This window comes from Tenrec ecaudatus, chromosome 1, assembly GCF_050624435.1.
Source record: "Tenrec ecaudatus isolate mTenEca1 chromosome 1, mTenEca1.hap1, whole genome shotgun sequence".
Lineage (NCBI taxonomy): Eukaryota > Metazoa > Chordata > Mammalia > Afrosoricida > Tenrecidae > Tenrec > Tenrec ecaudatus.
The window spans coordinates 131,186,921-131,207,716 of record NC_134530.1 but is presented as its reverse complement, the minus strand read 5'-3'; positions in this window follow the sequence as shown (position 1 = coordinate 131,207,716).

Here is a 20,796-nt window from a genome sequence, read left to right as displayed (position 1 = left end):
ATTTCAGTAGACGCCTTCAGGAATTCAATTTGCTACTTTGTACCTCAAACCTTTTGATTGGCAATTTCAGACAAAAGGAAAAATGTAAGTCAGTATGAACAGGTTCACATTTGTTTACTGCATTTACTTGAAACATGAGGCAAACCTACCTGCCTGTCATCATTGCGGACATTAGAATTCCCGATACTGCTCATGAAAATGTGAAGAAAACAAAATGCAGTAACATAATATATTCGAAATACATTATTTCAAATCAGACCTAGATCTTTCAACTGGTAGACAGATACACTGTGTGCAAACAGGCGTAGCTCTGGGGCTTTGGGGCTTGGCTGGGGGCCATTCCCCAGCTTTAACAGGAAGTAGCTTTCTGTTTTCACCTCAAAGCCCTGGTAGTGCTGTTGGGATTTGGCTAAAGTTATATTGTTCACCTCAAGGTTATCTCTTCTAACCCACTAGCCACTTTGCAGGGAAATGTAAGGCTTTCTGCTCCCCCAAAGCTTTATAATCTGTGTGTTAGTATCGACTCAATAACAGTGGATTTGGTTTGAGTATTGGTATTATGCAGAGGAGACCTGATGGTACAGTGGACTAAGGGTTTGGTTGCAAGTGCCAAGGTCAGCAGTTGGAACTCACTAGCTGCTCTATGGGAGACAGATGAGGCAGTATCCCTTACAGCCTTTGAAACCCTCTGGGGGCAGTTCTAAGGTCGATTCTACTCTAAAAGGATACTATAAGCTTGAAGCAATTCCATGGCAGGTGCTATACAAAATCCCCTGGTGATGCAAACACTTCAGAACTTGAGTGCTAGCTTCAAGGTTGACAATTCAAATCCATCCCAAGGTGCCTTAAAAGAAAGATGATAAGGCGAATCCGGGGTTTGCAGAGGTTCTGAGACTTGAAAAGGCCGCGGGAGGGTGTAAAAGCATGGCTGTCGATCGCTGCATCACAGTCACGGGTGGAACTGTAGATGCAGGAAAGGGACCGCGATTGGGATGTCTACATTGTGTTAGAGAAGAGCTTATAAGATCGGTTCAGTGCCTTCAGATCGGGCCTGTCTGCATGTGACTCTTGACCATGAAACCCTAGCACCCAATTTCTATTCAGGGTACCCCTGGGCAAGTCCCAAATAATTCTGCCACTTCTCCCTGGATGAGCTAGGAGAGAGACTTTAATCCACTCGCTAATGCACTCTGCCTGAGAGCGAAGCTATTCATGCCAATGGTCAATGGTCAGAAGGAATCTTATGCAGACCGAGTTTATGTGGAGATACCATATAAATGGATAAAGAGCTGTCGTTGTACACTTTTGTAAATACAGTGCTCAGAAATTTAAGCTCTAATACACTCCTAATGGTTACAGTAAAAAACATGTAGTCTTACTCTGGATCCATGAAATCTCTGAGTCAAAACTGACTCAATGGGCACTGGTTTTACAGGGCTATCATTTTAACTGACTGCTATGATGTGGTAACATTTAAGAAACCCTGCTATCGATGGGAATAGGTGTCATGGTAGTGGTGGAAATAATGCTAATTATCATGAAATACATAAATGTGGGGTTCCTGAACTCCCCAAATGGAAGAAGGGTTTCTTCGTAATCTACCACATTTCAAAAGATGCTTGTGTTTTATCCCATCTCCTTTAGAATATCCCCAGAAAATATGACCAGTAAAGGAAACTATTATACATTTAATATCTTTCATATTTGTGGAACCAATATTAGTAGAAAACTCACTCAGCCCAATAAATAAGAAAAAAGTAATATTTCAGTATTCTGGATTACTCTTTTCTAACATCCAGGCACCAACTCATGGGCAGTGAGACCCTGCTGATAAAGACTTGTTGCCTCAGTTCTAATTTTACCTTGCAGGGAGCATTCGGACAAAAAGTACGACAGTTTATTTGGGTTTCTGTGGAATTTCTGTGTACGTAAGACAATAGTTTGCAATTCCCATTAAGTGAACGCTGAACTAATTATTCAGGTCTTTGAAAATTTACTTAAGGAAATCACCAAGACATTCTTGGCTCTTGTTGAAATGAGTCTTGTATGTTATGGCACTGAAATATTCCTGACATTTAGAATTGAACCCAGCATATAGCTCATGGTAAATATATAGTTGTTAAATAAATACACAAAAAAGAAGATTAAAGTAGAATTTCACTCAAAATCCTTTAAAAAATAGACTTAATTACCTGGGCTTGTATATTCACTTGAACTCAGTAGTTTGCCTCAAACCCATCCTGTCTGCACGGAGGCAAATCTCAAGTCACTTGTCTCCCTAGTCACAAGGATGAACTGTACTCTCCTGCACTAGAATCAAAGAACCTAGATGTTCTCAAAGGTGATTTTGGGCCATGTAGTCCAGTCTCCCACTGGATGAACTAATTTACCACGTTTCCTTGAATAGCCTTCTAGTCCACAGAGAACATTCCCTCTCAGAACACTTTCCTACACCTACCCGAGCATGAGGATCAACGAAAACTTTATGTGTTTTAAGAAGACCAAGGAATTCTTAAATCCTATATTTAGAAATTTTGACTGTTAAAATCATTATTTCTAAAACACATTTCAGGTGTATTTCAATAGCATTGTCAGCAGGAAGAATAAGAAGGCTTTTGTAAAGCACACATCTCCTTTTATGGCCAGCTTCATTAGAAACATATATAAATGACTTCAACTTCCCAAACTTTGGCATTAAGTGGACTACAACATCTATTTTCATGTGTGTAATCATGTAACATGTATTTAACAATATCGAACTGACACCATACATGAGACACTAATGAGACAGAAATGCAAAGACAGAAGTAACTCCAGGTAAAATAACATTGGAATGCAGATTCATTGGGAAGTGAATGTACCATATGTACCCGTGTATAAGCCAAGTTTTTCAGCACATTTTTAATGCAGTTTTTGTGGTAAAATTAGGTGCCTCGGCTGAAATTCGGGTTGGCTTATACTCGAGGATATATGGTAATTGCATTGGAAGGTGAAGAACAAAATTCTTACCGTGATTGTGACATGATTCAATTACAAGGGTAGAAAAGACTACCCGGCAATGAATACAGGTGACTTGTGCCACGTAAGAACTCAGAAAGCTGATTCAGTGTCCAACTGAGGTGGAATGAGACCATGAACTCGGACAAAGGCAATGGCGAGAAAGGAGGACTACACAGCATTGCTTATGTTTGATTTCAGCAAATAAAATGATACCAAAACAATCAACTTAAAAAGCATATTTATTTTGAAAAACGAAGTAGATGTAAACAAGTATTAAACATTGATGCTGTCTGCTTCACTTCTCCAAAAACATTAATGGAGCACTGTCTGTATGTTTGGGGTAATGCTGGAGATTCAAAGATGTGCACAACAAAGACACAAGCCCTGCCCCCAGGGGACCACTTTTAACATGAGAATCACAATTATGCACAGACTATTAAGGTAATATAGTGTTTAAAAGAAGGCTATAATGTTGTTATTAAAAAGTGCCATCACAGGAGAGAGAGGGCACATTTAATGTTATAGAAAATATTTATGTGGGATGTAAAGACTAAATAAACAATTCAGAAATAAAGTCATTTCTTGCATAGTCTTCTGTAAATTACGGAATGGTTTCACACATTTATTTACTCTCCATTCCCTTTAAAATGGAGAGATGGGTGACCGGAAAACATCACAATAGAAAGAAGAGACAGACTACTCCAACTGTAAAATTAAATCCATAAAACGCAAAGACTTCTACTATTGATTGAATCGTATTCCATAGAAATATGTGTTGTACACTCGAACCGCTTTCCCCATGGCGGTCATCTCATGTGGGAATGGACCATCTTTGTTAAGCTAATAAATCAGGATTAATGTAGGTTGTATTTTGAGTCAATCTCTTTTTTTCACGTTATTGATTTATATTTTTAATGGTTTTAATGGCATAAACTTAACATGTCATACAATGTAATCATTCGATCATATTGCACAACCATCACCACAATCAATTTCAGAACATTTTCTTCTCATACTCGTTGTTAGCTTCCCATTGCTTTCCATCCTCCCCCGCTGTGCCCCTGGGAAATTGTTAATCCAGTTACTCCCTCTATCGATTTCCCTGTCCTGGATTCCATACACAGAAAATCGTGCCAAACAAGCAAACAAACCTCAACAACAATAACTAGACTAAATTAGAAAAAACCTCAATTGAAAAGAAAGCAGAAAATATGAAAAGCAGAAACAATTTTAAAATGAGTCCAAAGAGAGGTCAAATGGTAAGGTATCGCATTTTAGCCTAACTACAACTGCCATAATGTGCTCTACAGTTATCTGTCTGATAACAAGGTTGTTCACACCCCTGGTTATTCACATCTGTCTGATAGCAAGGTTGTTCACACCCTGGTTATTCACATCTGTCTCATAGCAAGGTTGTTCACACCCCTGGTTATTCGCATCTGTATCATAGCAAGGTTGTTCACACCCCTGGTTATTCGCATCCGTCTGATAGCAAGATTGTTCACACCCCTGGTTATTCACATCTGTCTGAAAGCAAGGTTGTTCACACCCCTGGTTATTCACATCTGTCTAATAGCAAGGTTGTTCACATCGCTGGACTGTGTTTAGGGAGGGGGGGGGTCACCAGAGGCTTAATCCATGTGTGCACCCTGTGAGTGCATTTTAGGCTTCCACTGTTATTCGGACCTTCTTTTAAAAATGTGTTCACAATTTTAGCTCTAATACCATTTCCTCCTTTGGATCTGTGATTTATTATTTCCAATCCTTGGATCACACAGGCTGCTGTGCTTCTTTTGTCTGTACTTAGTTGACACCTCACTTAGATGGCTGCTTGTTTGAAGACAAGCCTGTAAGGCCCCAGACATTATTCTTTTCTGATAGCTGGGCACATCTGGTTTCTTCATCACATTTTGCTATAGCAACCTCCTTGCTTTCTTATGACACGTGTTATTCTGGTAGGCATTGTTCTGCCTTTGTGAATGAGTGTTATTGAAAGTTTTACCCTATCACAAACCTCCATTGTTCCTGTAAAGAGTGTCCAGTCACCGAAGAGTTTAATTTGTACAAATCAACAATTTGTGTTTTGTTGTCTGAAGCCAGCCTAGTCGTTTCTTTGTTCAACCGTGTTTAATTCTATACCATTGGCTAGATTAATGATCCTATCAATCGATTACCTTGTGTACCAGGGGGGATGATTTATAGCATTCTCTATTCTAAAATGATAATAATGTCTTGAAAGTGAACTGGATATATATATATATATATATATATATATATATATATATATATATATACCATCGGTACGTGAATGAATTTTGGGCACACACTTAATTCTAGCCCCAATCCAATAATAATAATTAATTATTATGCTATGGCCCTGATAGATACCCAGCCTCATGAAGAGAATGCTGAAGACAAGAGTCAATCTCTTTTAATAGAAGAGATTAAACACAGGCTAGCAAGGAGAGATGGAAGATTGATGCCTAACTTCATGAACATCACTTAGGAGCAGAAGCTCAAATGAAGCAAGGTCCTTCCTCTAGAGGCAGTGAGAAGAGAAAGCCCTCACCAAGTGCCAGCTCCCTGAACTTGGACTTCGAACTCCTTGAACTATAGGAAAATACAGTTTTGTTTGTTAAAGTCTCCCATTTCTGGTCTTTCTGCTACAGCAATACTAGATACTAAGGTACCTCCCCAGAATATATTTACAAATATCACTATAGTGTGAATCACACTTGTATTTAAATTTGCTTTTCCACATTACTCTACGTAGGCTTCCTGCTTAATGAGAGATCTGGCACGGAAGATTTGGGAACCATTTATCTCAAACGCCAGAACTGCTTTCCACATTGCTAAGGCACCAGCAAAAAGCAGCAGGAGTCGCAACGCATTTGCAAGACATTGCTGTCAATTTCTGCCTAAAGGGTCACTGAGAATAGATAGTAGAAGAGCCATGAGTCCGTCTGTCATTGCTGGGCTTATGCTATTGGCTTTCCCATGAATGGGTTTCTAATTTTGCAGCTATCTCTCCATTTTAGTATTCAATTTCAAATTATTTTTTGCAAGATAATTCCAAGTAAGGCTTTATCCTACCAGTCATCCTAGTCTGCCACTCACCCCACTGCTAGGTAACATGCATATGAAAAAATTAAACAAAAACAAAGAGTAGCCGATCCAACATAGAGTTGAAACAAATTTGCCTACCAACCATTTTGCATTTCTAAAGTGAAACAGAATTAGTGTACATTACCCTCAGTTTGCATCATCCCTTGAGTTCCGCCTTCACTCAAGAACCATACATATCGTCACTATGACTGAGCTGAGCAAACATTGTATTGGTGCTAATTCCATTCTCAAATTCATTGACTTTCTTTCTAATGTGTGTTGTTGTGTGTGTTGGAGGAGTGGCACTTACCAAGTCTTACTTTTGTATCTAGAATAATCCGCAGAACACAGGAGGTCCTCAATAATTGCACGATGTATGCCTGATAGTTTGTCTAAATGAATGAATGAGATTATTCTCTGTCTTACTACTTTGTGTTGGGCCTAAGCTATTTTATTCATAGTAGCTATTCAAATTTTGTATTGGTATTCATCCTGAAGTTCTTCCTTAATGTTATGTTTGAACTAAAGGCCATGAATATGAAAATAAATTCTGTATTAGATATTTTATTTCATTCTAAATAATGAACACATGCATTAATAGGTTCTTAAATTCATGAGTTTTATAATAGATAATATTTATCTGAGTACCTGCATACTTCCAGAATATATTTTTTAAACAGCAAAGAAAAATTGCCAGCTAAAAACTTGAAAACCTGTCATGGGAAAAATAAAAGTAAACTCAAGGAAGGTAAAAAATAACACACAGACACTAAGGCTTCCTGAAATAATATCATTATTCTTCAGTAATCCCTTTCTGGTATTCATTCATTTGTTTGACTGCATTATCTCCCTATATTCTCGGAGTGGTAATTAGGGTAAGTAGTAAGCACTCTCATAATAATAAAAAAAAAACGTATTCTGCCCCTCAGAGGAAATAAACAATACAACAAGGGGAAGAATACTAAGGAAAAGAATTGTCACATCTTATCTAAAGGGAGAATGAGCACAAAAGAAACAAATAACATAATTAACGAAGATGTCAGAATGTAAATCAGGGAAAAACATAATTGGACTTTAATCTATAAATAAGACAATGGCCCAAGGTAATTTGTACTGTTTCTTCATGGATGCTGTTACCACTTTCACTGAACATAATGCTACATAAATGTTGTCATTTGTATGTGATGCTAGTGCAATAACCAACCAGAAACAAATTTGCAAAATTTGCTTTGTTGCAGGACTAAAAAGGGTTGGCAGTAAGTTCCTTCATATTCCTTCATCCAGGCCCCTTACTGGCCATGGCATAATGCGCAAGATGAAGTTATAGCTGTTTCCAGTGAACCTAAAACACAAGACAAAAATCCAGTGGGTTAAAAATCACCTAGGTTGTGATTGGGACATAGGGGCAATTGAAGGCCCAACGCTGATTTATTAGCACCAAATTCTGACCAACTAAGCTAAACTACCTGTCTGATCCTGGTTTCCAAAATAAGGTGGTGCTGGTGGTATATCTGTGTGAATTTCAGGAAACTTCTCCAATTATTCTTCAATAGTCAGCATATGCCTTGAATATACATAGCCAGATATCACTCAACACAGTTTCCATATATATAAAAAAAAGATGAGCCATAATGCTTACTTGTGGAAAAACACAACCTACTTAATATTTTGAGGGGCGTATTCACACAAGCCAGTTCAAGCACTGGAGACTGGTGTCCCTATGCCTAGAAATAAGGTGACGAGGAATTGTAGCATCTTTGACGGAATCTCAGTGGCTCAATGTGGTCAGAATATTTAAATGCTGAAAGGAGGATCCACATGCCGTGGCCAAGTATAAACAGGAAGCTACTCTGTGCCAGGTAATATGGAGTTCATTCATTGCACGTTAAATGAATTCTGACACGATCATCTTCATTTTCTACATCCCAAAACAAATACACTACACCTGTTTTCAAGGGTTAAAACAACAACTTGCCCAGGGGCAAATAATGTGACTACAAAACGTTTGTTTTTTTTTTTAAGGTCATGATTTTTTTCTTGAAGGTAAACGAAATAGAACCAAGCAACTTGGCTAGAAATCAGATAAATTGCGTTGTTTATTTGAACCTGTGAGTATAATTATTTGACCTAAAACTCCAGCAGAAAAACATGGATTTTTCCAATATCCATAATTTGTATCTGAGAGCTTTCTAGATAGAAGGCATGTCTATAGAGATACCTTATTTTCACAATTATTTTAAGTGTATCTTAAGGAATTACATGCTGGCAGAATTCCTGGATACTTACTGATTTCCAGTGCTTCAAATTTTCAAAAAGCTGTTTGTAACTCAGAAACTCAACATCTGTTGGCCTAAAAATAGAAGCATTTCTGCCAATTTGGCCAAGACTTTCAAAACTCCCCCTATCAACATGGCTATCAAGACCTTATAAAAATAGACAACCCAGTCGCTATTGTATTAAGCCACATGGTCTAAGCCAGATCGAGGCGATTCTCATTTATCATTATATATGGAGGTTTCCTGTGTGCATAAACTCGGGAATATTATTTCATTTCCCAGTTAGGTGGCAACAGAGATAAAGATGCATAAATGCATGCATACACTCATGCATGCATATTTGTAATCATTGGTATATATGTACATCGATGAATCACAGGGAAATTATTATTTCACATGATGACTGCAAAGTTAAAGATTTTTCTTCTGCACTCCCTTTTCTTCCCACGAAGTCTAATTAATTCCACTTAACACTTGCATTGTGATTGCCCTTTTCCTCAATCAGGGTATAAGCTTGGTAAGGACTCTGCTCACTCCCTTTGAGGGATGTCAACGGACAGCCACTCTAACAAGACCGGGTAGAACTGCTCACAGGATTTCCTGAGACAGTAACTCTTTATGGAAACAAAGCCTACTCTTTCTCCCGGTGGAGCGGCAAGTGTTTCGAACTGCTGGCCTTGTGATCAGCAGCCCAATGCATAGCCACTATGCCCCAAGGGCTCCTTGTTATTTGTAAGGGCAGCAACCGTGCTTTTATTTTTTTTATGACTTCAGTGTATAGCACAGTTATAACCCTTACTGAATACATACCAGATAAATAAATGAATGGTGTGATGTAAAATATCAAACAGTACAATTATATAATAGGTTTAACTCATATTTACATCCAGGAATGGATCTGATTTCATCCCACATACTATTGAAGATACATCTTTATTTCACTCAGGCACAAATTTTGCAGAAGAAAGTGTATTGAATCATGTATAGATGAAATGGAATTATTACTCAAAAGCAACACGAGCCACCTATAGAGCCCACGACAGAGCTGAAACGAGTTGGCTTTCCTTGAATTCTATGCAATTGCTGCACGTTGGCCCCTGGGTGATAACATAAAGCTAGTAAGGTTTGTATTTGAGATGACCTTCAACCTCCGTTTTTAAAACTTCTTTGACCCTTTGCGTCTCTTCCCAGGCATTTGTGATGTGCTCTGACTGTCAAAGCTCAGATGCTGTGGAGAGACTTTAAGCTTTGCTTCCACTCCAGCTAAGTAACACGCCTGGATGCGAGTTAATTTTCTGACGTTCGTTTCCTCATTGTAAATTTGGGATAATAATGATGGTCATCAGAGATGAATGATCTGAGCCTATCTAGAAGAATACAATTAAAAATGGTCTATAAGCGATAACACATTAAGCAGACACTTGGTAATATTTAAAAGAGTCTTAAAATTAGAGTGCTAGGAAACTCCCCTGGCGCTTCTGAAATATCCATGACCCAACTTTCTCTTCTTGTCCAAACTTCCATCTTTCAGCATATTTGCTGGAATCCAATACAATTCAGCTATTGCTTAAATGTACTCACTTTACGATAACATGCCTAGTGAACATAGTGCCATGGTAACTGGGTAGTTTTACAGAGGTGCATGGGGAGGGCAGCTCTTCTAGAAGCTGTGTGGGGCAGGTCAGTTTGTCTGATCAGACAGCTAATCCCACCCTCATGACCAGGGGAGGTCAGCTTCTGTAGCCTCACAGAAAGGAGAAGCCACTCATCTCGGTTTTAAAGCAGGAGCATATAAATGACGGTAATTTAATTTCCTGAAATTTGCTCATCTAGAAGTTTAATTAAGAGAAACCAAGACACTAAAATAGTTTTTTTTTAAGTAAATCAAATCTACAGAATAATGGTGCTTAACTGCTAGATGACTCAGGTGTCTATAAAGACTGTTAAAATTGTATTTCTAAAAGAAGCCAAGTGTAAGCATTTTCACAAGTTTAGGAGGGCATATACTCTAAGAGGTAAAATTAAAATCAGGGAAAATGAGAACATTTATAATGGATCATTATGACTCTGAATAATGATGATTATTGGTTCTGCTTAATAAAACTGTCATCGAATACAAAATATATATTAAGCTAAATTGCACTAGATTATCATCCTAACATGCTAGAAAATTCAATGCAGAGCTTTTTAAAATAGCCACAAGAAAACTGACCCAATATTAACCTCCTTTATTTCCAAAGAGCTTCAATATTTGGAAAAATTCATATAAGGAGGAGAAAAGTATTTTAAATTTTCTGCATTTTACTAGGGAAAATAACCAAATGATTACTACATACACATCTTCAAAAGCAATGTGGTCTGATGTGCTACTGGATCAGGCTGAATAGCTCTCTCCAGTCTTTCCTCTGGTTATTCATTGCTTTACTCTTCTGTTCCAAAGCTGACTGTGTTCCTCCCTCTTGTCTCTGAAAAGAATGGACAAATCTCTGGTTTGCCAATGTGTCTGATTATAGGAAGACAGTGTTTGTCTTTCAGTAAGTGTTTCTTGGATTCTCGACATGAAATCCTACATTGTTTCAAAGTGCATATTTCTACACCTTTCCCAGATTTACTGAATGTGAGCCTCAGGGGTTTGCCCCATCCAGCGTCTAGGATGTCTGTGAATCTGCATTTCAAGGAGCTTTTCCTACTATCGCAGGATTGGGAAATGATCGTGGCTGAGCTATTGAGTCGTTGTGAAAGATGACCAGTCATTTTAAGTAACACTACTGCTAAACGAAGCGCTTGGTTGATATGTTTTTAGCCATCATACAGACCATTCACTGGGGCTTACTGTTTGCTAGGTCTTTAAACTTAACAGACTGATTTATTTACAGCTTTCTGTTTTTGAAGCCATTTTGTTTTTAGTGTTAGAAGGCATTTTGAATGAAATAAAATGTTTTTAAGGCCTATGAATTATGATACCGCTAGCAGGACACATATATCCTGAGGTTTTGATTGAATGAATGAGGCCCATCCTTCATATTCATGCAATTAAAGAACCCCACCAGATGGCAGTACACACTAAAAGTGGGATAGAACCTTCCCAGTGAACCAAGGGCAGACTGTGTAGCTGGGCGCTTAATGAATGTCCCACAGGTCACACGCAGAAGGGTTCATGAAGTGGAACTAATAAGATAATAAGATGTCTCCCTTTTATGCATCTTCCGGGTCCATGGTGGTGTAGTGCCTTATTTGGTGGGCTGCTAACCACAAGGTCAACAGTTTGAATCCACCAACTGCTCCATGGAAGAAAGATGAGACTCTCTTCTGTAAAGAGCTGCAGCCTCAGAAACCCACAGGGGCAGTTCTACTCTGTCCTATAGGGTCACTATGAGTGGGAATCAATCTGATGACAGGGAGCATTTCTTTGGTTTTTTTTTCACCTCACACTCTAAACGGATTTCTCTGTTTATAGCATTATCTCTGGAAAACAATATAAAATGTTGAACTCGTTGCTAGGGTAACACAAGATTTCCAAAAACAGTCTCTGAAAACAATAAAACAATAGAATAGAAAAGATATAAAATAGATGAAGAGAAAGTGCATAAACCTGAAACTGAGACTTGTGAAAGGAAGCACACCGAGAGAAAGAAAAGGAAAATCTTAACCAGAAGTGAACAATCTGGGTCTAATAATAGAGAAACTTCTCAGTTGTCTACTACAAAGTCTAGTATGAAGTGATACTACTCGTATAAAATAGGAAATATTTGAAATGATGCCTGAAAACTTGCTGAATTACAGAGGGTGATTCTTTATTTTGAAAATTTAGAAAAATGAAACAAAATAGCACCTATGTGGCTACTTTGTCATCGTACTGCAGAACATCAACGGAAAGAATGCTATCATGAACTCAAACACAGATAGAAGTTTATTCACAAAGTAACAATCAGACTGAAAACTGACTTTTCATCAGCACCAGGAGAGACCAGAAGAAGTGAAATAATGTTTGCTGTATTCTTCCAAGATAGATTTGTTCTATGTATGTCAGGGGAAGCCAGCCCCTAGCACATCATTACGGGTCTGGTAGGCGCAATTGTACAGCGATAATAAGTAAAGATCATAGTAAAGTTATAGAGAGCATGAGAGATAGAAGTGAAGTATTGAAATAAATGGGAGTCAGTCAACGATTCATAGTAGCATGCTCACCTCTGCCCCGCATGATGGTCCACGTGCAGGGAGAGAGAGAGAGAGATTTAATACTAGCCCAGGCTTTTTATCTTCTCTGGGGACATGCATGCCCCCTAATTACAGGTGAGGACATACGTCATAGGAAGGGGCTGTACTATAGGTAATACAGTAATCAGAAGGGGTGGTCTAGGGACATACACACAATAGGAAGAGGGATTGGGGGTAGACATGTGACAAGATGGGCAAACCCTAGATTCAAGATGGTGGCCTAACCTTGATCATCCTTGGGCAGGTTTGATGTCTATGGGGTCTCCTACAAGGAAACAGACAACTACTATCCTTATCAGAAGGGAGTGGGCCCTATTTGTTGTGGGATAAACAGTGGTGACTACTTGCTCTAGATGGCTGATAGCTCTCAGGGGGGATAACCCCTGACCGACTTCTGATGACCTCCAAGTATAGTCATTCCCAAGCAGCTGTCTGGCATATATTTGGGGGAGACAGCTTGGGAGTAATCCTTCTGTATCCCACAGATGTAAATGATAGCACTGTTATAAACACAAGTTTTAATTTTTTCGAAATCCATAAACTAAAACTAGAGAGCTATGTAAATCTTTTAGAATGAGAGATTTATAGAAGTAGCTTGTCAACAAGGAATTTTATCTGATAGCTTAATTTTGGGACAATACCAAGAGTCACAGGAATGAATATTAAGCGTATAATGAAAACCTTTTCCTTCTATATCATTTATACAATATCCTAAATACAACTGTTATAAAGCAGATTTGTTTTTTCTGTGTGTTTTTCCAATTTTCGGTGTTTTATTTTAAGGCACAGTCCATTTCATAGTCTGGTTTTGAATATGTAAAATAGGGGAAACATAATTGTTGAAAAATTGCTCTTCAGAAAGAATCAATGCTCCTCCGCGTTCTCAGTAGACAAAGCCTGAGTTTTTAAGGTATAGACACCAAAAGCTAGTCTACTAAAATTGAACCGAGAAAAAAATCACATGCCGTATTGCTGACATAATGTACCAGCCTTCCTTGGTATGACTGAGCATGCTGCAGATCAATAACTCTTATTTATATTGCAGCTATACTTAAAAAACATCATACATCCTTTCAATTGTTTTACCTTACTAGTGTTGAGATTTCCACTGAAGCAAAAACATATCTCTTGAGTGATATAATACTTGGAGTAAAGAAAAGGAAGTAAATTCTTTCTTCCATCCCAAAAGATTTTGGTCCTATTTGCAAGAGCATCTTCAAAAAGAACTACAGTAAAGAAAAAAAAAACCCAACCTCTTTCATATTTAATGAGATGTTCAAAGGAGGAACTCATAATAATTTCAATTCAAAGTTTAATGTAATGAGCGTTTTTAATGGAGAGCAATAAATTGTCCATGTTCCGCTAAAAGCTACCAAGTAACTAGTCAATATTAGGTCAGAAAAAGAAAAGAAAAAATATCTAAAAATCATTTTGGTGTGAACAATGCTTTTTAAATTTTTTATGTGTATTTGTATGTTTGGAATGTGAAACTAAATAGACTACTGATTGATTAAGGTTTTCTTTTTTCTGCTAATTGCTATAGAAATACAACTTTCCCCCCTCACTTCTTTTCTCACGATGTTTCCATGTAATTAAGAAAATGATCCCTTTACTCCTTTCTCCACAATTAATGAGTGAGTTCTTCTCTCAGACGCTCTAATCCCGTGTGCTCGGTACGCAGCTCTCTGGATCTGCCTCCATGCCTTCCTTCCTGAATGCAGGTGGTAATTATGAAGCGGGAGGGTAGCAGTGGCTCTTTCACCAAGCATAGTATGGTATTTTGGGGTTCTTTTTCCTGTACAATTAAAAATAAACTGGAGAGAAACTCACAACAAGCAGCAAAGAAAAATAAGTAAAAATCGCACCAAACATGCCACATAGAAAATGCTCAAATCCAAGAGGAAAAAGTAATGAACTTTTAATAGGGATATATAACACGGAAGAAAAGAGATCGATGCAGATATTGGGGCCACATAGAGCCTTCCTTGTAGTGACCCAGACACATTACGCATGCTAAATGTCTAACATAGATCGATGATCAGAGAATCTGAAGGGAAGGAAAGATAAAACAATTATGGGACATTTTATTGTGTAGTATGTTTTTGTGACAATAAGGTGAGTAAAAGTGGGATGATGAAGAAATGTCAGAAGTAGACAATGGAGGAGGCCATCGATGATGAGAGAGGTTGTCCTGCGGAGAAGAGAGAGAGAGGGACTCTCTGGGTGAGTCCCTGCTCACGGGAGGTTGCGAGGTTAAATCCGTAGAGAGGTGTCTTTGAAGAAAGAATTGTAAAAAAAAAAAAGCCATCACAAGCTCTATGGGGAAACCTTCTCCTCTGATATGCACAGGATTTCCATAAGTGGGTATCAACAGCATCTGTTCATTTGGTTGGACATATATGACCTTGTGTGTTTTAATTTTTTCCATTAGTCAAATCTGTTCATTTCCAAATCTTAAAAGTAATGATTGTAAGAAGCCATTTGATTTAGATTTGTAAATAATCCCATTTGCAATTTTATCCCTGCTAAACCTTTCCCCTGTATCCTATATGTTTTAAAATGCACCTAAGAGCATGGTTTGCTACACTATTATTTTAAAAAAGAACTTCAGATGTCGTAATCAACTGATTACGTAATGAACTGATGTTCATTATCTGTGTTTGCTTGCAAGGGTTATTTAACTAATGCGCCGACATAAGAGGGGCATGGAATGTATTCTGAAGGCATGACTAAGAAGGAGTCAACAGCACTTCGAGAACGTTCAGCCCACTGAGGGTCCACTGTGTCTGAGGCATCTTTTCATTTGTTGTGTAAATGTATTCATGCATTGACAAAAGAGAGAGAGAAAAGAGATTATGTTTTAAGAATTACAGATTTAAATTAACTATGAGAAATATTTTCTTGTAATGTGAATCATTAATCTGTAGCAGTGATCAATTTTGAGTGATTGAAGAAAGGTCCCTTCAGAAACAAAATTTAGAACCTGTGACCCTATTTATGTCTATTTCAATGTTATAATAACATATCCAACAGGTCTATGGATGCTTTTAATAATAACTGATTTTCCAAATAATTACTATAATCAAACTCAGAAGATTAAAAAAATCAGTTTATAGTGCTAATTTTTAATTTTCACAGTACAACGTTTTGTCAAATTGAAACCATATACTGTATTCATTGCCTGTTACGATGGCTTTCATTGGTAATACTTTAACAGTAAATAGCTTGATTACTTGAAACTATAATTTAATATGTTTTTTGTAGCTCTTCATTTTTCTTATGTAGCAATCTTGAACTCAGGATAAGAATTCAGTAAACTGGACCACAATGAATGGATGGGCAGGTTGCTCACTGTACAATCCTGGAGGAACCATTCCCCTTGTAGATTCTGCTGATTTAAATATTCATTACAACTCTCTTCTGGTAGATGGCAGTAATGTGCCTAGTTCTAATAAATTTAGTTTATTGTGACAAATTGTCTGTAGATGGACACAAAATATCTTAAGGAAGGGTACTTTTTCCAAATTGCACAAAGATGTCGTGTAAACTAATGGCTGTTATTCTTGGTAGGTCAGCTTGTCCTACCTATCATGTAGAAAATACCTGGGAAGCACTCATATGTTCAATGAGAATAAATGAGTAGCAAATGATGTAGCAACAGCAACCACCAAGCGGTACTCCTATCTGTGATCTGTCAGCACGCCTTTAAAACTATTTCATCATCAGCTATGTCAGCTGAATGCAAGCAAGAGCACGTTTAAATTCAATGTGGTTGCTTTAATAATAAGGAAAAATCAATGTTCTGAAGCTAGTTTGGGCCCATTTGCACCATTTGTACTAATAATCATCTTGGCTAATGCAAATTTTATCCTTAACTGTAATTTTCAGTCATGGTAAATTTCTAAAATCGGTATGTACAGTTCGTTGTTGATTTTGTAGACTATTTGACAATTAATTGCATCACTATAAGAAAATTGAGGATGTTAGGATGACAAACCCCCCTGAAGTTAAACTTTTATATAATCTTTCATTAAGAAGGTGTGATGACCAGTGGGGTGGCGGTACAAGTTACACATTCTCTTCCAGAGAAATGGTCTTGCCCTGAGGCATAAGTAGGGGCTTTTGTGTGTTGATTCATATTTACCTTGGAGAAAAGGCAATCCAGGATCAGTTTCAAAGAAAAGCAGAGCCCTGAAAGGAGTATTTAAAACATATGTAAGACAAGAGGAGAAATCAGATTAACTAGAGGAAGAAGCATGAACAATAATTCAATATCCTGATTTATTTATAGCATGTCTTTTTCTTCTGCCCTCAGAACACACTGCGCCTCTCTCTGTGTTAGCATGCATACCTTTATTTTGAAATTTATTTTGTGTTCCCTCCATCCTTAGAATTGTAGAACCTTCAGGTTAGAACCAATACTTATCCCAGAACGTGTTGCCTTCACTATTAATTCAATTAGACTTAGCTCAGGACAACCTACCATTCAAGATCGTCTCTTCTGAGCATTATAACATCTTGGCAAATTTCTACTAAACTACTCACACATTGGATTCTATGATCTATTGATGTGCTTGTCTCATGCATTTGACCGTGAGATACATGAGGGCCATGATTAGGCTCTATTCAGTTTTGGATTGTCAGTATCTTGCCTGTCCCTCACTCCCCCTTTCAAAAAAAAAATTCCTTAACAAATGGAGACCTGGAGGTTTGACATTGAGCTTATAACTGTGAAGATAGTATTTCAAACTCACCAGCTGCTTCGGAAATTTGAGACGGTATTATTTACAGTGTCAAAACTGTAAAAGGGCACTAAGGGTTGGAAGATTGGAATTGAGTAGATGGTTATGGGTTTGAGACAGCTTTAACTAGGATGGAGAATATGGGGAAGATGGGCAAAACATAAGGCTACAAAGACTGGGGCATTTAATGGATCGAGCTAATGATTAAAAAGAAGAAGTTCAGAGTGACTCTCTGGTCTGATATGATTAAGACATTGACCAAGGTATGCTACACTAGAATATTAAATTGGGGAGATGATGATGAACTGAGACCTTTATGGAACTTCTAGGTTGCTAACAGAGGTGGATATTTAAGTCTGGTGCTTAACAAAGCATGAACAAAAGCAGTGTTGCCATCAAGAGAGGCAATATAGAACAACCGTTAAAGCACTTTCTAAATGCTAGTTATTATTCTGAGTGTATTATACAAGTTACCCCACTTAATACTCGTTAATTCTAGGAGACAGGCATAATCTTACCTGCTTTATAAATTAGAAACTTTAGAAATCAGTACATATCTGTTAAGTGATTAACTTCAAATCATACAACTCCCAAATGGCAGAGCCAAACATTAAATAAACAGAGACACTCTGCTTCTAAAACCCATTTTCAGGGTAAACCCACTATAAGAACTCAGACTGGCTGACCTTCTTCAGCCACCTAGAAATTAAATAACTCCTACCTATTGTGCGCCAAAGTTTTCTTATCTGGAAAATTCAGATAATGTAATCTCCCTTAAAATATTAACATACAGTTATTAATGTATAGTAGAGCTCAATCCCTGTTAAGACATCACTTTTTCGTTACCTGTCAATGGATGTGGAAACCATGGAAGAAAATTTGTCCAAAGTAAATGTGGGGGGTTAAAAAAAAACTCCTTGAAATGAGTTAACTATGGATCACGTTTGATCAATCTAATGAGAGAAATGGGATTTTCACACTCGGATCCTGAGCAGAATTTGGAAACCCTTGCCTAGTGTTACTACAGACCTCCAATTATCTACCAAAAGCACTGTTTGGTAATAAATGGGTGAAATGAGAGAGTGTATGCTAAATATAAAAACTCAGCAGAATCCGAATATGAGGAGGCTTCAAAAGTTGTACTAAGCATGTATATGGTACTTTTCTCAACAGCATTGTAAATTCTATATCATTGGCTAAAATAATACTATCAATATGCCTCAAGTGGAGGCCAACCAATGAAAGAGTAATGATGTATCTCTCTAAGTGGACCAGGAGTATATGTAAATCAGTCACCTGAGTGGATTTTGAACTCACACTTAGTTGTAACCCTAATTCAAGAATACTTCATTCCTATGACACGACCATGCTTGACACTTTCCCCTATGAAGAGGTCACTCAAGATATGGATGCTGTAGTAAAGTGTGGTGGAGAAAGCAGGAAAGATCATGTCTGGAATCTTCAATGTTTGTCTTCAAACGAGAAGCCATACAAGTAAGATGTCAGTAAGTCTACACAGAAGCACAGCAGCCTGTGTGATCCAAGAACTGTTAGTAATAAAACCCAAGATCAGAGGAGGAAACAGTAGTGGAGCCTGAATGCTGAGGAACGGAGATGCAGAAAGCCATGGATGACAGTGACAGCCTGTTAGTAGGGTTCCACGTGGGTTAAATCTTCAGTGAATTCCCTCTGACCACTGAGCTGGGATGTGGACAGCCTTGCTAGCAGATAGAGTGCCTTGGAAAAGGGACTAATGCAGATAGAGCTAGGTTAAAATTTAACATTTTATTATTTGCTCTCCCTTTTGACCCACTTTAAATTTGTTCTAGATTTTATTATTTTCTGCTTTCATTTCTATTGATATTTTTCGCTTTTATTTTGTTGTTGTTGTTAAGTTTTCTTTTTTTCCTATGTTTTTCTTCATATGAACTCAAGATACTATTATTAGGAGCTAGGGAGTCAATCCCAACCCATAACAACTTTATACATAGCAGAGCGAAATGCTGCCCAGTCCTGTGCCATCCTCACAATTGATCTCATGTTTGAGCCCTTTACTAGAGCCTTTGTGAGTTAGACTGGGTAGACTAGACACACACATTCACTGACACTCACATATGTGGAAGAAAGAGCTTTATTTCAAAGAGTAATTTTATATCAGGGAAACATCCCAGCCCAGTCCAGATCAAGTCCATACGTCTGGTATTAGCCCATCAGTCCGATACTAGTCCATAAATCTCTCTTCAGATGCACACCGTCACATGCAATGATGCAAACTGTGGGAAGATCACAGTCAATTGGGTGCAAAGTCTTGTAGAGCCAATGGTGGTGGAAGCATCTCAGCATTGGCTTCTCCAGCTCTCTGAGTGTCTCAACATCAAGAAAGTGAAGGAAAGAGAGAGGAGAGAGAGAGAGAGAGAGAGAGAGAGAGAGAGAGAGAGAGAGAGAGAGAGAGAGAGAGAGAGAATCGCTCTTGGAGGTCTTAGCAAGTGTCCCTGTGACTTGTCAATAAGAATACAAAGGTAGAGAGAGAGAAAGTTTCCAGAATCCTCATGAGAAGGACGGACTACACACCACCTATTCACTTATTTATCAAATTGACATGAAATTATGTAACCAACACACAGTGTGTAAATCAACTTATTTTTTAGGGCTTTCCTGTTTGTTTGGTTTTTTGCTGCCTTTGCACTTCCCTTCTCTGGTCTCTCTTGATAACATGTCCAGAGTCCATAGATGAAGTTTTGCCATCTTTGCTTACAAAGAGCATACTGACTATTTCTTTCAAGAGTGATCTGTTTGTTCTTTGTTTTAAATAGTTTTGTTTGAATATAATTCACCTATCATATAATTTAATTGTTCAGTCATATTAAGAAGAGTTGTACATCATTATCACAATCCATTTCAGAAATTTTTTTCTCAAACTCATTGTTAGCTCCCCATACCTCCTCAGCTCCCTCTTCCATGCCCTTAGGTAATTCTTGATCTAGTTACTGTTTGTTCTTTTGTCAGTCAGTCCAAGATGCTTACAATATTCTTCACCAACATCATAGTTCAAAGCATATATTTTTCTTTAGTCTTGTTCATTCAGTGTCCAACTTTCAGATTCATGAGGGTCATTTGAAAATACCATGACTTGGATCAGGCAAGCATTAAATCTCAACATCCAGTAGAGGTAAGTTTATGGAGAAAGTAAGTGGTTGAATAGTTTCTTAGGGTTATGGCAGAGGAGGTTAGGGGGAAATGCAGATTGAATAATAATAAGCTAATGAGTACAAGAAGGAAGAAAATTGATTGTAGTGATGATTGCCCACTATTTTAATATGCCTAAGCCATTGAATTGCTTGATTTATAAATCTTATGTCAATAACACTGTTCAAGTTTTTTTAGTTCATGGAAAATAGAATTAAATGAAAATGGAGTTATTCCAGGAATTCTTTGAATCCCCTTGTACAAAGTTT